Raw genomic sequence first — 17,697 nt, 5'->3', positions numbered from 1 at the left:
AATGCGGTGACGATTAATGTTTTCTTTTTAAGCCCAAAAATAAATGTGGTTTTATATTTGTTTTAAGGCAATTACAAATTGGGGATAATGACGGCCATAATTCAAAAGAAATATACTAAAAGAAATACATTGCATTACGGAAGAATTTCAAAAATCATGGAAATTTCTTTGTATCGCTTAAAATTTCCACAGTGACAAGTACTTTAAGAAGTTAAAGAGTATCAATCGGTTTTGCCGACAGATTTGTACCCACAGCCGTTTATTAAAATATACTTTGAAATGTTTTATTATTATTCAAAATTTGAACCCTCTATAAGAGTGCTATCGATGGAGGTAAACAATATAGTCCAATTCGCTCATAATCTTAGTCTGATATAATCATTGGAGGTGTTAGGTTTGAATAATGTCTTTTGGAAAATGCTCAAATTTTGTGGGAAGTTACCAGAAGGAATGGGTCAACATAACCCATATACATGATTTTTGAAGTAAATCGCTAATTTATTTCGCATATACAAGAGTTGTAATTATTCATAATCAGGGCTGTCATAGAAACCAATTTTGTCACTATTGGTTTTAAAAACGACAAGAAAAATGATTTGGCGTCATGAAAATCAATGTTATCGGTTTTATTTTCGAATTAGAATTTTATCGGTTTTGGTTGTCATAGAAGCCAATGTTATTGGTTTTGTTATTGGAAATAAACCAAGTTGCTTAGAGCTGTCACTTTTCATTTGCTTTGAATTTTTTAAACAATTTTTAAAGGATATTCAAAGGATGTGGATTTTTTAAACAATTTTTAAAGGATATTCAAAGGACTAAAAATATGGATTTTTTAAACAATTTTTAAAGGATATTCAAAGGACTAAAAATGTGGATTTTTTAAAGAATTTTTAAATGACAATAAACGTGTTTTTTTAAGAATTTTTAATTTTAATTTTTTTTAAAGAATTTTTAAAGGATATTTAAAGGACCATAAACGTGGTGTTTTTAAATAATTTTTAAAGGATATTTAAAGGACCATAAACGTGGATTTTTTAAAGAATTTTTAAAGGATATTTAAAGGACCATAAACGTGGTGTTTTTAAATAATTTTTAAAGGATATTTAAAGGACCATAAACGTGGATTTTTTAAAGAATTTTTAAAGGATATTTAAAGGACCATAAACGTGGATTTTTTAAAGAATTTTTAAAGGATATTTAAAAGACCATAAACGTGGTGTTTTTAAATAATTTTTAAAGGATATTTAAAGGACCGTAAACGTGGATTTTTTAAATAATTTTTAAAGCATATTTAAAGGACCATAAACGTGGTGTTTTTAAATAATTTTTAAAGTATATTTAAAGGACCATAAACGTGGTGTTTTTAAATAATTTTTAAAGGATATTTAAAGGACCGTAAACGTGGATTTTTTAAAGAATTTTTAAAGCATATTTAAAGGACCATAAACGTGGTATTTTTAAATAATTTTTAAAGGATATTATTATTATTATTTTTAAAGAATTTTTAAAGGACTATAAACGTGGGCCCATAAATTTCATATTCAATTTAGATCTCTTGTTGGTAATATACAAGCTTTGAAGAAAATCAATTCGCATGTTATGAGAGTTAGACAAAAATTTGATTCTTCGTGGGGGAGGTACCAGAAAGAAAGGATCAATATACAGGGTGACATATTTTTAATTTTTATTTTTTTTTAATTGTATTGAATTAAAGCGAGAAATGTCTGAAATAAGATCAAATTTTAGAACAAGTTTAGATTATTTCGAATTGGTCACCTTTGGCACGAATAATGGCCTTCGAACGGCCAATGAAACCGTGACAATCTGCCCGAATGTTGCACTGCAATATTTTGGCCCATTCCCGGCGTAGCGCTTGCTTGAGATGATTGACACTTTGGTATTTTCAGTGCCAGCCTTGCTGCCTTGCCAGCCAAAATACTCCAGACGCAACAGCCCAACAGATTGGTAGCCGAAGATTTTAGTGGCCATTGTGCGCTAGAAATGAAGCGAGGAACCTCATTTTGTAACCATTCTAGGGTGGCGCGTACTGAGTCCTGTTGGAATGTCCAAGTTCTGTGGCCCAAATGTTTGCGTGCCCAAGGCTTTAATACACCCTCCAAACTATTTTCGCGATAATATTCGGTATTTATTCTGATGCTACGGTCGCATAATACAAGCAAAGAACGACCATCGGCTGTTATGGCGGCCCACACTATTACCATGGCCGGCGCTTGAGTTCTGGTGGCCAACCGAAAGTGCACATTTTCAGCTGACCTCTATGACAAGTAAACACGATCACAAACTACTGGACAACAAGAAAAACCAAATTCGGCAGTTCACCACTTTCGGCTCAGCGAAGCAATTCTTTAGCTCTTTTGAGTCTATTTTCTTTCAGCTGACCTCTATGACAAGTAAACACGATCACAAACTACTGGACAACAAGAAAAACCAAATTCGGCAGTTCACCACTTTCGGCTCAGCGAAGCAATTCTTTAGCTCTTTTGAGTCTATTTTCTTTCAGTTGCGGTATAAGTTCTTGCATTTTTTGGAATTTTAATAGCTTTACCCCGAGCTCATTTTTGGATAAAGTCGCTTCGTTACTTTTCGAATTATTTCTGCTGATGTTGCTGTTTTCTTCCGTGACACAAAAGATTTGTTTACTGGAGTGCTCTAACGATATCCACTTATGGTTTTCCAGCCAAATATAAAGAAATCAAACTATCACGCTTAAATTCCATCACGAATAACTTTTTTTCCTGAGAAGTTCTCACCAAACTGCTTTTGTACGCTGGTAAACAATATTATGAGCTCTCACTGTAATAATTTTTACAGTTGTCGGACTAGAGGCTTAGAAATTACAGCAGTCTGAAGTTGGTTGCAGTTTTTTCACCCTGGAGTTATTAATACTCAAAATCTTGATCCACTGTGGGGGAGGTATTAGAAATAGTGGGAATATATATCCCATTATATACAAAATTTTTACTTTTCTGGAGAAGTTACCAGAAAGTATGGGCCGGTATATCCCATTTTCACCCCATATCTTGTCATGGTTAAAATATAAAGAAAATCTGATGCAGATAGATATTCCAAATTTTCATCCTTTGTAGGGAAATGGCGATATATCCCATCTTCATATCAGATCTTATATTGGTAGAAATATTGGGGTATGCGAAGTTTGAAAATAACCGGATGCTTATTTCGAATTTTTTAAACGTTTTGCTTATTTAATATTTTGACCCTTGGTGGGGGAAGTACTAGAAGGAATGATCCACTATACTTCATCTGTACACAAATTTGAAGAGAATCTGCAGTATATTTCGAATTTTACGAGCGTTTTAGATATTCCAAATTTGGACCCTTTGTGTGGGAGGTACTAGAAGGAGTAGTCCGATCTTGTCCGTTCTCGAATCCGATCTTTCAGCAATACAAATATGACGATTTGCAAATTTTGAACAAAATTTGATTTTCCGTTCACTTACTATGCTGTAAATTGTTTTCTATGAAAATTTTTACCTTTTGTGGGGGAGGTACCAAAGGTTGCCCATCTTCTAACTGTATCAATGGCTGAGGGTTTAAATAAGGGGTTTAAATACAGGAGGTGCAAGGAGATTTTTTTTTTTTTTGTGCACGATAATTCTCGAAAGGGTATCCACAACACATCCCAATATTTTTGTCAAACTTAGATGTTTGTAATTTTTTAAGGGTTCCTAGGCTTTTGGAGAATTCTGGTTCCAGATCTATGAGGATTATTCGAAAATATATTTCTTATCGAAATTTCGGGAACGAGCCTTTAAATTTTGGATGAGTTTTTTGTAGTTCTATTATGTATACCAATATCTTAAGGAATCCGTTTATTCTTTAAAAAGGATGTCGCATCTGCAGAAACTTTAGTTTTTTTAAGTTTATTATAAATAACTGAAAATGGACCCAGGTTTTCCAGAGCCCCGTATGACACAACATTCCGTTGTTCTGAATTGTGATCGATTAACTACTTTTTTTTGTTATTTTTAACCGGCGAATTCAAAAAGCATGCTCGCAATTTTCGGACGTGTTTTCAAATGATCCACCTGACACCTTATTTTACTTCTGGATAAAATGCTTCTAAAAAATTTAACACGAGAAGTCAATCATTATTTGTTAAAGAATATATTATGCAGCATCTGAGCTCTGAGGCACTTTATTATGGCAATATGTATTTTATAACGAGACATATGAGTTGGCAGGGCTAGATTTAAGGACTCAACTTCGGGTATACTGAACTGCAATTATCCAGAATTATTGTTATTCACAGAATGGCCAGGCAGCAAAAATCTAAGAAAAAACTGAACACATTATTTGTTTTCATATTTCATATTTCATATTCGGTATTCAGTAGAAAGTGTTGTACACATATATTCACACACAATTCAGTTTTTTCAAAAGAACTCATCCATTTCCAAACTGTCAAATAATATGTAAGGGATTTTTTGCGTTTCACTTATAAATTCGTACGCCTTTCCGACACGATTACTGTAATTTATTTCATATTTCAGCAGAAAATAAAATGCGTCTGTTGTTTTCGACTAGACAATATATCATATATGTATGTCGAGCAGCTGCACTTCTATAGAAAAACATATTTGTTGATGCCAATTTATTGCAGAGCATTGTTGTTGTTTACCATTTCTCCATTGGCACTCATGTTTTGCAAATATTTGAGTGACACGCTATGTCCTTTAAATAATGGGGTTAAAATATTAACAAAATAATAGATAAAATAAATAAATAAAAACAAGTAAAACCTGTAAAGAAAATCTTAAAGTCGGGCGGGGCCGACAAATTTCATCCAATTTTGACAAATATTAGACGTTTGGTGCACAATCAAAATAAATCGGACGAAGTTATGTATGGGAGCTATATCCAAATCTGAACCGATCTCGATAAAAAAGTAGCAAAGGTATTTCTGAGCTGTATTTGATATATTTCCCCAAATATTGTTGTTACAGAGTGCATATTACGGTTGCAGAGGATAAAAATAACAAATCGGATGAACAATATATATGGGAGCTATAGCTATATCTGAACCGATTTCGATCAAATTTGGCATACTTATTTTCAGGTCCAATCTGATCGTACGTGCAAAATTCCATACTATTCGGAATGATATTACACGTTTGATGCACAATAAAAAGAAAATCGAACGAAGATATATATGGGAGCTATATCTAAATTTTTACCGATTATCTCCAATTTCAATAGGGTTCGTCCTTGGGCCAAACAAATGATTTGCGCAAAATTTCATCTGGATAGGGCAATAAATGCGAACTGTACTTTGTTTACAAAAATACATGGACAGACGGACGGATGGACAGACGGACGGACGAACGGACATGCATAAATCGACTCAGAATGTGATTCTATGCAGATCATCAAAAGGAATTATGGGTCTATCTCGTTTCATTTTGCCTGTTACAAACAAATGCACAATGTCATAATACCCTGACCACCTTGTGGTGTAGGGTATAAAAATGGACCGATATATACAATGCTTCGACACCGGAACTAGAATCAACTATAACCTACCAATACCAAATTTTGGACAAATTCGTGAAAAATGTGGCAAAAATCAAATTACCGAATATAGGGAGGTACTGTTAAATGGCGGCTATACCAAAACACGGACCGATATATCTCATTTTCAATACCAACCATCCTAGACACAATACAAAGTGTTCTGCCAAAGGTTCTGAAGGTCTACGTCAAATAATGTAGGCTGTATCGTGATTTCAACAGACAGACGGACAATCGACTTACAATTTAATGCTGAATATATAGGGTGAGATTAAAAAACTGCAACCAACTTCAGACCGCAGTCATTTCTAAGCCACTATTCCGACAGCTGTATAAATTATTCCAATGACAGTTCATTATATTTTTTACAAGCATGCAAGAGCATTTTGGTGAGAATTTTCCTGAAAAAAGTTATTCGTGGTGGAATGCAAGCGTGATAGTGGGATTTCTTTATATTTGGCTGGAAAACCACAAGTGACTATCGTTAGAGCACTCCGTTACCGTGATACAGGTAGTGTAGCCCGACGTCAAAGGAGTGGACGGAAGAAAACAGCAACATCAGCAGAAATGGTTCGAAAAGTAAAGAAGCGTCTTTATCGAAACCCGCGTGGCAGTGGCCGAAAAATGGCTAGTGAGCAGAACATAACGCAATATACCATTCGACAAATATTGAAAAATGAGCTCAGGGTAAAGCCATTAAAATTCCAAAAAGTGCAAGAACTTACACCGCAACAGAAAGAAAATAGACTCAAAAGAACTAAAGAGTTGCTTCGCTTGGCCGATAGTGGTGAACTGCCGAATTTGGTTTTATCCGATGAGAAAACATTCGTTGTCCAGCAGTTTGTAAACAGACAAAATGATCGTGTTTACTTGCCAAAGAGGTCAGCTGGAAATGTGAACCCTCGGTTAGCCACCAGAACTCAAGCGCCGGCCATGGTGATGGCGTGGGCCGCCATAACAGCCGATGGTCGCTCTCCGCTCGTATTAATCGACAGTGGCTGGATGGTGTATTAAAGCCTTGGGCACGCAAACATTTTGGCCGCAGACCTTGGACATTCCAAGAGGACTCAGCATGCGCCACCCAAGAATGGTTACAAAATGAGATTCCTCGATTCATTTTCAGCGCACAATGACCACCAAAATCACCAGATACCAATCCGTTGGACTATTGTGTCTGGAGTATTTTGGAAAGCAACATTGGCACTAAAAAATACCAAAGTGTCGATCACCTCAAACAAGCGCTTCGCCGGGAATGGGACAAAATAAATTCGGGCAGCAAGTGACGATTTCATTTGCCGTTTTAAGACCATAATTCGTGCCAAAGGTGACCAATTCGAACAATTCTAAACTTATTTTTGCTTTTATTCAATAAAATTTTAAAAACATGTAAAAATTATGGATTTTTTGCAGTTTTTTATCTAACATAGGAAATCGTGAACCTACATACGAATTTTTAAGTCATAGGCTGTAGTACCCATTACGAACTTTAAATTCGAAATTTGTTACAATTTCTGTGAATAATGGCGCACAAATCATATTCAGAATATATATACTTTGTAGAGTCTATTATAAATATTTCGAGGTGTTACAAACGGAATGACAAACTTAATATATCTTCAATACTGTGGCAGAGGGTATAAAAGAAAATGGGAAAAAGTTTTTGTTCATATGATTCATATTGATACTATACCCTTCTATAATGGAATGATTTTTGAACATAGTTTCTTTGCAAAGAATTTTAAATAGAATTAACGGTTTGGAACTCCCATATTCCATATCTCTGAATATAATCTTGATTTAGTACAAATAGTAATAACAAGCTTTGACAAAGATACCGAGGGTTTAGAACCATTTTTAAGGTGGTTTTAAACTCTATCAATAATATGAGACAAGGTTGAAATTGTCGTGGCCTAGAAACAAAAGAATGCAAATAAGGCAAAAGTTACTTTATTTACATATGTCAAGTTAAACATTAAAAATCTGACCATTGCAAACCCCTTTCGATTTGAGCAAACCATTTGCTTCATGGCTTCGCTCTCTATTCGTGGCGTGTGTTGTTGTGTGTTTTCCATTAGAAAATACATACATTCATTTATGACTAAATATAGCCGCAAGTAACCACAGGCATTCATGACCTGCTGCCTCAAATACTAACAACAACAAACCCACCAACAATACAATCACTATTGCCACACACATCGAATTTAAAAAAAAAAGAACAACGAAATATTAAAAGCAATTTATTTATTTGTTTTCGATTTATTTTCATTTTATCGCACTGAATGAGAGAACAACTCAAATTAAAATAACAAAAACTATCTATACATATGAAAAATTGGCACAATCGCATTGTCTTTGGAATGGGGTTGCCACGCGATAAATGAAATATTTCCAGAAATCGGACCAACAACTTATCAAAATAAATGGGCAACTTAAAAAAATATCACTAACAGTAAACCTACCATTTTTTGGCAGAGAGATCTTGAATGATATCAGAAAGGCAATTTTTCTCAGTCATTAAAAATGTTCTCAAAAATACTAAATTTGTGGCCATAAAGTCATGGAAGATATTCTTAAAATTTTATAAAATGCAATTTTAGAAAAAATGTGATTATGTTATTTGAAAACGGCCTTATATATAAACTATTTTTCTCCAGGAAGCCTTTGGAAGAAATATACCTAAAAACGGTATTGGTATTGATATGAAAAGAGTCCTTAAAAATATATTCAAGCAATTCTAAAACTCAACTAAACACACTAAAAACATAAATTAAAAAAATCACGATGTTTATCCATGAAGGTTTTGTAAAAAAATAAAATAAAATAAAAAGAGCAAATCGCTTGCTCTTTTTATTATTTTTAGAAATCTGATTAAAGAAACGATTTTTGGTAAAAAAATTAATTAAAAAAAGTAAAAAAAAATATTACTTTTGTCTAGTAAGGATATTTAAAAATTACCCCAAGATTTTTTTCAGGAAGACCTTGGAAGAAAAATTCCTAAAAAATTACAGATTTTTGCCCAGGCTTTGTAAAAACCATTCTCAACAAATCCCAGATTTTGTTCCAATAAGACCTTTTATATTATGTAAAATCAAAAATTTTTATCAGGAAGACCTTTAAACAAGTAAAAAAGCTGCAAGTAAGGCCGGGCCGATCTTTGAATACCCTTCAATGTTTGGAATGTATTTGGCAATTTCAAAAAAAAAAAAAAAATAAATAAATAAATAAATAAATAAAATAAATAAATCCGATAAAAAATTCCGTAAAAATCTTAAAAATACCGAATGTGGCGTTTATATTAGGGTCTATACGACGACATAGACCTGCATGGGCAACTTTTGCCATAAGCTTTACATTATTCAAAAAATCGTTATATGGAGGGTATACGAAGACGTGGACCTGCTACAATTTTCTGTCTTAGGCTGTAGCATCCATTACGAACTTCAAACACCAAATTTGAAACAATTCCGGTGAGTGATGTCGCTAAAATCATCAAAGTACCGAATATCGGGAGGTACCGTTATATGAGGGCTATACGAAGACGTAGACCTGCACAGACAATTTTCTGCCATAAGCTGAAGTACCCATTACGAACATCAAATACCAAATTTTAAACAAGTCCGGTGAATAATGTCGCTGAAATCATCAAAGTATCGATTATCTGGAGGTACTGTTACAAAGACGGGGACGAGCACAGACAATTTTTTGTCATAGGCTGTAGTATCCATTACGAACTTCAAAAACTTCATTTGAAACAATTCCGGTGAATAATGTCGCTAAAATACCGAATATTCACAATACCGAATATTGTGAGGTACCATTATTGGGGGCTATACGAAGACGTAGACCTGCACAAACAATTTTCTGCCATATGCTGTAATATCCATTACGAACTTAAAATTCCAAATTTTAAACAATCCGGTGAATAATGTAGCTGAAATCATCAAAGTACCGAATATCGGAAGGTACCGTTATATGGTGGTTATACGAAGACGTGGATGAGCACAGACATGTTTTTGTCATAGGCTGTAATATCCATTACGAACTTCAAATACCATATTTGAAATTCCGTTGAATAATGTCGCTAGAATCATTAATATAGGTTGTACTATACCATATCATATCATATGGGGCTATACCAAAACGTGGACTTACATGAACCATTTTCAATAACAAAATACATAATACACATTTGAGTAAAATTGTATAAACCTACTTCATTTCATTCGGAAACTAGAGTGATTTCCACAGACGTATAGACGGACGGACATCGCTAAATGGACATAGAATTTTATGCTGACCAAGAATATATATACTTTATGGGGTCTAAAATGTATATTTCGAGGTATTACAAACCGAATGACAAACTTAATATACCCTCTATACTATAGTGGAGGGGCATAGAAATATTCCTTAGAATTAATAAAATTTATGTCCAGGCAGATATTTTAAAACTATTCCTAAAATTCATCCATTATTTGCAATAATACCTTGTAATAAAATATCCCAAAATAAAAACGAGTAAAGAAAGTCTTAAAGTCGGGCGGGGCCGACTTTATGATACCCTACACCACTTTGCTAATTTAGTTGAGCTCCACATCGATCTCGATAAAATTTAGCAAAGGTATTTCTGAGCTGTATTTGATATATTTCCCTGAATATCCATGTTACGGAGTGCATATTACATACTACACAATTAAAGGTAAATCGGACGAAGTTATATATGGGAGCTATATCCAAATCTGAACCGATATCGATAAAATTTAGCAAAGGTATTTCTGAGCTGTATTTGATATATTTCCCCAAATATTGTTGTTACAGAGTGCATATTACGGCTGCGGAGGATAAAAATAACAAATCGGATGAACAATATATATGAGAGCTATAGCTATATCTGAACCGATTTCGATCAAATTTGGCATACTTATTTTCAGATCCAATCTGATCGTACGTGCACAATTCCATACTATTCGGGCTGATATTACACGTTTGGTGCACAATAAAAGGCAAATCGGACGAAGAGCTATATCTAAATTTTGACCGATTATCTCCAATTTCAATAGGGTTCGTTCTTGGGCCAAACAAATGATTTGTGCAAAATTTCATCTGGATAGGACAATAAATGCGACTGTACATTGTACATGGACATACGGACAAAGAAATGCACAAAGACATAAAACCCTGACCACCTTGTGGTGTAGGGTATAATTATATTCGTTCAAATAATACCTTAAAGTTCTCATTTCCAAAAAAAACCTTTTTATATATCCTGCACCCCACCAGTGACTCTCTTTCCAAGAACTCTAGCTCATTCCGTTCGTCCAATACAGTATTCAATCTTTTGTAGATTTTAGTATCCTTTTAGTAACGAACTTTTTATGAAAGTTATAAATATTGGAAAATTTACCCTTTGTGGGGATGGTGATAAAAAATACAGAGGTTGACATTGTCCGTTTTCACACCTCTTCTCGAAGTCGAAGTTTCAATTCACTTCTCTTCACACGTGATATTTATTTTGTTAAAAAAAGTTAGCATTTATTCTAACATATGGATCATAAAATGTGATCATATCTGCGCCGTAAAATTAATTTAAGTCAGTCTTAAAACCCCGAATTGGCAACACTATCATCACAGATCACAATCGCATTTAACTGCAAAAGTTGAAATCATTTTTATTATTATTACTAGTATTTAGTTTAGTTTAGATGACTTGCTGTGTGTATGTGTGCTCGCGAGTGTGCGTGAGTTTGTTCGATTTCCAGTACAATTGCCATTTAGTCTGAACGAACAAAGGATTTTTTTTTCTTTTTCTCTCGGTTTTCAAATGGCCAAATATGGCTGGCAAGTCCAAAACGTTTTTCACGTTTCGTTGTGGTTTTGCAGTCGTTTCGTTAGTTTTGTGGTGGCGGTAAAATTCATGAACTGTATGCACCGAACGAGATATGCAAATGCAAATTTATTGCCAATTGTAACCGCAGCAACAAAAACACAAAACATGAAGAGATGAAATAATTATTTGAAAAGTTTCCGTTTGCTCGATTTGTGATTGTGATCTGGCTTTTGTGCGGGAAGAAATAATAATTTAACAATCGAAGGATTTCTCACCACTACAGAGAGAAACAAAAGCATATTTAACTGAATGGAAGTATTTGTTATAGCTAATTGAAGAATTTTGTTAATAATAATGAGTAAATATTATTTTGCCTCCCCTGCACATGTTACGGATAGATTTTCTATGTTTTTTTTTTTGTAAATAAAATATTATTTTATAATTCTTTAGTCTATTACATCATTATTACACCATTACACTATTGCATTCTAATCTTCCAATCTATACATAAGTGTAGTGAAATAACTGACAGACCGAGAATCAACGCCCTGATAAAACGGCTGAAGCTAGATTTTTGATATTTTGCACGAGGGTCAGTCTTGGTATGTAGACTTGCGAAATGGCTGGGCTTGTTTAACTTTGTATTAAAAATAAAAACAAATTGTACTGAACTTCTAAAATGGAACCATTTAGTATTATGTGAACGGTTAGAGGTTAAAACTTCAAATTTGCCCCAAGTGTGCGAAATGCCCGTTAAGATACATTTTAAAATATAGTAGCAAAGACAAAAACCACTTGCATTTTGTGTTGGTGCACAAGGGGTTAATTGAAAAATAGTTTTTATACCCTACACCACAAGGTGGTCAGGGTATTATGTCTTTGTGCATTTGTTTGTAACAGGCAAAAGGAAACGAGATAGACCCATAGTTCCTTTTGATGATCTGCATAGAACCACATTCTGAGTCGATTTATGCATGTCCGTCCGTCCGTCTGTCTGTCTGTCCGTTTGTCCATGTATTTTTGTAAACAAAGTACAGATCGCATTTATCGCCCTATCCAGATGAAATTTTGCACAGATCATTTGTTTGACCCAAGGACGAACCCTATTGAAATTGGAGATAATCGGTAAAAATTTAGATATAGCTCCCATATATATCTTCGTCCGATTTGCCTTTTATTGGAATTTTGCACCTACAACCAAATTAGGCCTGAAAATAAGTATGCCAAATTTGATCGAAATAGGTTCAGATGTAGCTATTGTTCATTCGATTTGTTATTTTTGTCCTCCGCAGCCGTAATATGCACTCTGTAACAAGAATATTTGGGGAAATGTATCCAATGCAGCTCAGAAATACTTTTGCAAAATTTTATCGAGATCGGTTCAGATTTGGATATAGCTCCCATATATATCTTCGTCCGATTTGCTTTTTATTGTGCACCAAACGTGTAATATAAGTCCGAATAATATGGAATTTTGCACATACAACCAAATTAGGCCTGAAAATAAGTATGCCAAATTTGAGGGAAATCGGTTCAGATATAGCTATAGGTCCCATATATATTGTTCAACCGATTTTTTATTTTTGTCCTCCGCAGCCGTAATACGCACTCTGTAACAACAATATTTGGGGAAATATAGCGAATACAGCTCAGAAATACATTTGCTAAATTTTATCGAGATCGGTTCAGATTTGGATATAGCTCCCATATATAACTTCGTCCGATTTACATTTTATTGCGCACTAAACGTCTAATATTTGCCCAAATGGGATGAAATTTGGCACTTACAACCGAATTGAGTCTAGAAGATAGTATGTCAAATTTGGTGAAGATCGGTTCAGATATAGCTATAGCTCCCATATATACTGTTCATTCGATTTGTTATATTTGTTACTCACAGCCGTAATATGCACTACGTAACAACGATATTCAGGGAAATATATCAAATACAGCTCAGAAATATCTTTGCCAAAGTTTATCGAGATCGGTTCCGATTTGGATATAGCTCCCATATATATTTTTATCCGATTTCAAATTAATTGTGCACCAAATGGGCGGTACAAGTCCGAATTTAAAAAATATAAATGCTTCGGCCTATTTAGTCCTTTGAACTTTAAATTATAATTATAATCATATCGTATATGATTGAATTCTTCCATAAAAACTTTTAATTGTTATGCGGAGCTCTACTAAATTAGCAAAGTGGTGTAGGGTATTATAAATTCAGCCCGCCCGACTTTAAGACTTTCTTTACTGGTTTTTTTTTATATATATTAATGATTTTTACTATTTTTTTTGATAAAAACCAATACTTCTAAATTAATTTAACAGGAAAATGACGCAATTTCCCGACGAGGATGAATAACTAGAGTGGGGTCGGCGGTAGGGAAACTGCATGGAAAATGCAGAATTGCTTCAAAACTATGATACCTGCGCTATTGGCGGGGCTCAAATGAAATGTCTCTATGAGTACTTTCTAAGTGTGAATGCCTTATATTCCCAAATGGTTTCAGATAATAGAATTATTCCGATTTTCTTACCAAAGTAGGGTTGGCGGTAGGGAAAGTGCGTGGAAAATACTGAATTGCACAAAAACTATAATAGATGCGTCCGAGAAGTACTTTCTAAGTATATATGCCCTATGTTTCAGATAATTGAATTATTCCGATTTTGTAACCAAAGTGGGGGCGGTACAGAAACTGCATGGAAAATGCTGAATTCCACAAAAACCTACCGATTTCGGGTTAATTGTGCGTTAAATGGCCAATATAAGTCCAAATGACCTGAATTTTAGAACATCAAATAGAATTTAGTCTGGAAGCAAGTACATCAAATTTTTTGAAAATCGGTTCAGATATAGCTATAGCTCCCATATATACATTTCATCCGATTTGATGTTTAATTCCCTAACATGCGTAATAAGCAATTCACAACAATGATATTTGGTACCAGATATCAGATATAGCCCAGAAATACCTCAAATTTTTTCGAGATTGGTTCAGGTTTGGATATAGCTCCCATATATATCTTCAATCGATTTTGGGCTAATTGTGCACCAGATGCAATATCAGTCCGAAATTCCTGAATTTTCATTCTAGAAGATTCTAGAAGCAAGTACATCGAATTCGGAGGAAACCGGTTCAGATATAGCTCTAGCTCCCATATGTATTTTTCCCCACATTCGTAATGTGCACCCAAAAAGAATGATGTTTGGTATCAGATATCCGATACAGGCAAGAAAAAGCTCTGTCAAATTTTATTATGATCGGTTCAAATTTGAATATAACTCCCATATATATCTTCAACCGATTTCGGGTTAATTGTGCACCTAATGCCAAAATATCTGTCTATATGATCAGCATTTTGGCCCATCCAACAGAATGCAGTCTAGAAGCAGGCACATCAAATTTGAAGAAAATCGGTTCAGATGTAGCTATAGCTCCCATATATATGTTTTATCCGATTTGGTGTTTAAGTCCCTCAAATTCGTAATATCCATTCGACAACAATGACATTTGGTACCCGGTAACTTATATATCTTGGAAATACATTTGCCAAATTTTATCGAGATCGGCTAAAATTTGGATACAGCTCCTAAACATCCTTATTCCGATTTCGTTCTCCACTAATAAACAAACGTTGTTTATTCTCTACACCACAAGGTGGTCAGGGTATTATGTCTTTGTGCATTTGTTTGTAACAGGCAAAAGGAAACGAGATAGACCCACAGTTCCTTTTGATGATCTGCATAGAATCACATTCTGAGTCGATTTATGCATGTCCGTCCGTCCGTCTGTCCATGTATTTTTGTAAACAAAGTGCAGTTCGCATTTATTGCCCTATCCAGATGAAATTTTGCACAAATCATTTGCTTGGCCCAAGGACGAACCCTATTGAAATTGGAGATAATCGGTCAATATTTAGATATAGCTCCCATATATATCTTCGTCCGATTTGCCTTTTATTGTGCACCAAACGTGTAATATCAGCCAGAATAGTATGGAATTTTGCATAAGTATGCCAAATTTGATCGAAATCGGTTCAGATATAGCTATAGCTACTATATACATTGTTCACCCGATTTGTTATTTTTGTTATCCGCAGCCATAATATGCACGCTTTTGCAACAATATTTGGGAAATATATCAAATACAGCTCAGAAATACCTTTGCTAAATTTTATCGAGATTGGTTCCGATTGGGTATAGTTGCCATATATAACTTCTTCCGATTTACCTTTTATTGTGCACCAAACGTGGAATTAGGCACTTACGACCGAATTGAGTCTAGAAGCTAGTATGTCAAATTTGGTGAAGACCGGTTAAGATATAGCTATAGCTCCCATATAAACTATTCATCCGATGTATTATATTTGTTACCCACAGCCGTAAGATGAAAACCGTTACAACGATATTCAGGGAAATATATCAAGTACAGCTGAGAAATATATTTGCCAAATTTTATCGAGATCGGTTCAGATTTGGATATAACTCCCATATATATCTTTATCCGATTTCAAATTAATTGTGCACCAAATGGGCAATACAAGTCCGAATTTAAAAGATACAAATGCTTCGACATATTTAGTCCTTTGAATTTTAAATTATAATTTAATTGTTATGCGGAGCCCAACTTAATTAGTAAAGTGGTGAAGGGTATCATAAAGTCGGCCCCGCCCGACTTTAAGACTTTCTTTACTGATTTCATCATATGTAATGCAGTAGGATATGAAAGACTATAGGTCCTTTTTATACCCTCCAACATGGTATGTAGGGTATATCAAGTTTGTCTTTCAGTTTGTAACACCTCGAAATATACATTTTAGACCAGGGGTCAGCATAAAATTTTATGTCGATTTAGGGATGTCCATCCGGCTGTGGAAATCACTCTAGCTTCCAAACGCAATAAAGTAGGTTGATAAAATTTTACTCAAATGTATATTATATCTGCAGAACTTTAGCTATTGAAAATATAGGTCCATGTTTTGGTATATGGCCCCATATAGCGGTACCTCCCGATATTCAGTATTTTGATGATTTTAGCGAAATTTTTCGACGGAATGGTTTAGCATTAGAAGTTCGTAATGGATGCTACAGCCTACGACAGCAATGTCTTACGTGTGTGCTACGACAGTAATTTCGCGTTAATTGTGCACCAAATGGGCAAAATAAGTCCAAAAGTCCTGAATTTCTGTACATCCGACCGAGTTCAGTGTGGAAGCAAGTACATCATAAAGCTCGGAAATACTTTTGCCAAATTTTATCGAGAACGGCTATGATTTGGATATAGCTTCCTATATTCGGTATTTTAATGATTTTAGCAGAATTATTCAACGGAATTGTCTTAAATTTGGTATTTGAAATTCGTAATGAATGCTACAACCTATGACAGAAAATTGTGTATGCAGGTCCACGTCTTCGTATAGCCCCCATATAACAGTACCTCCCGATATTCGGTGTTTTGGTTATTTTAGCGCCATTATCCACCGGAATTGTTTCAAATGTGCTACTGGAAGTTCGTAGTGGATACTACAGCCTATGACAGAAAATTGTCTGTCCAGGTTCACGTCTTCGTATAGCCCTCAAATAACAGTACCTCCCGATATTCGGCATGTTGATTATTTTAACGACATTATTCACCGGAATTGTTTCAAATTTGGTAATGTTCGTAATGAATGCTACAGCCTATGACAGAAAATTGTCTCTGCAGGTCCACGTCATCGTATATCCCCCAGATAACTGTACATCCAGTTATTTGGTATTTCGATGATTTTAGCGACATTATTCACCGGAATCGCTTCAAATTTGGAATTTGAAGTGCAGGTCCACGTTTTGGTATAGCCCCCATATAACCCCCTATATTCGGTATTTTTATGATGCAGGTCCACGTCGTCGTATAGACCCTAATATAACGGCTATATTCGGTATTTTTAAGTTTTTTACAGAATATTAAACGGATTTTATTATTATTATTATTTTTTTTTTTTTTTTTTTTGAAAATTCGGTCTGACCGAACTTAAGGCTTTTTTTCTTGTTAATTGTTTTAAATATGTATAACTTTTTTCTCAATGTGTTGAACTATCTATACTAAGATATATATTTTGTTTTACTCTTTTCAGGTATGTTTAACATTTGAACCATAGACGTATAATTGGTAATATTGAAAATATTATTTTACTTTTGTTACGCTTTAATTTAGTCTAAAGACAAAAAATACATTTTAAATGGTTTCATTAGAATTTCTTTGTATTTTCCCATGCGTCATTAGTTGACGTCTTCTCGTGAACTTAGAAATAGTGTGAATTCTTTTGCTTTTTCA

At 34.3% G+C, this 17,697-nt stretch overlaps 1 protein-coding gene across 10 annotated transcripts in view; it reads left to right on the top strand.

Moving 5' to 3' along the window:
- The window catches only part of LOC101894270 (tropomodulin), a 359,112-nt gene that overhangs the window by 26,782 nt on the left and 314,633 nt on the right, over positions 1–17,697 (top strand). The window lies entirely within an intron of this gene.

The sequence above is a fragment of the Musca domestica genome, unplaced genomic scaffold (assembly GCF_030504385.1).
Source record: "Musca domestica strain aabys unplaced genomic scaffold, Musca_domestica.polishedcontigs.V.1.1 1, whole genome shotgun sequence".
Classification (NCBI taxonomy): Eukaryota; Metazoa; Arthropoda; class Insecta; order Diptera; family Muscidae; genus Musca; species Musca domestica.
Note: the sequence above shows the minus strand (reverse complement) of the source record. Positions and strands in the feature narration are given on the sequence as shown.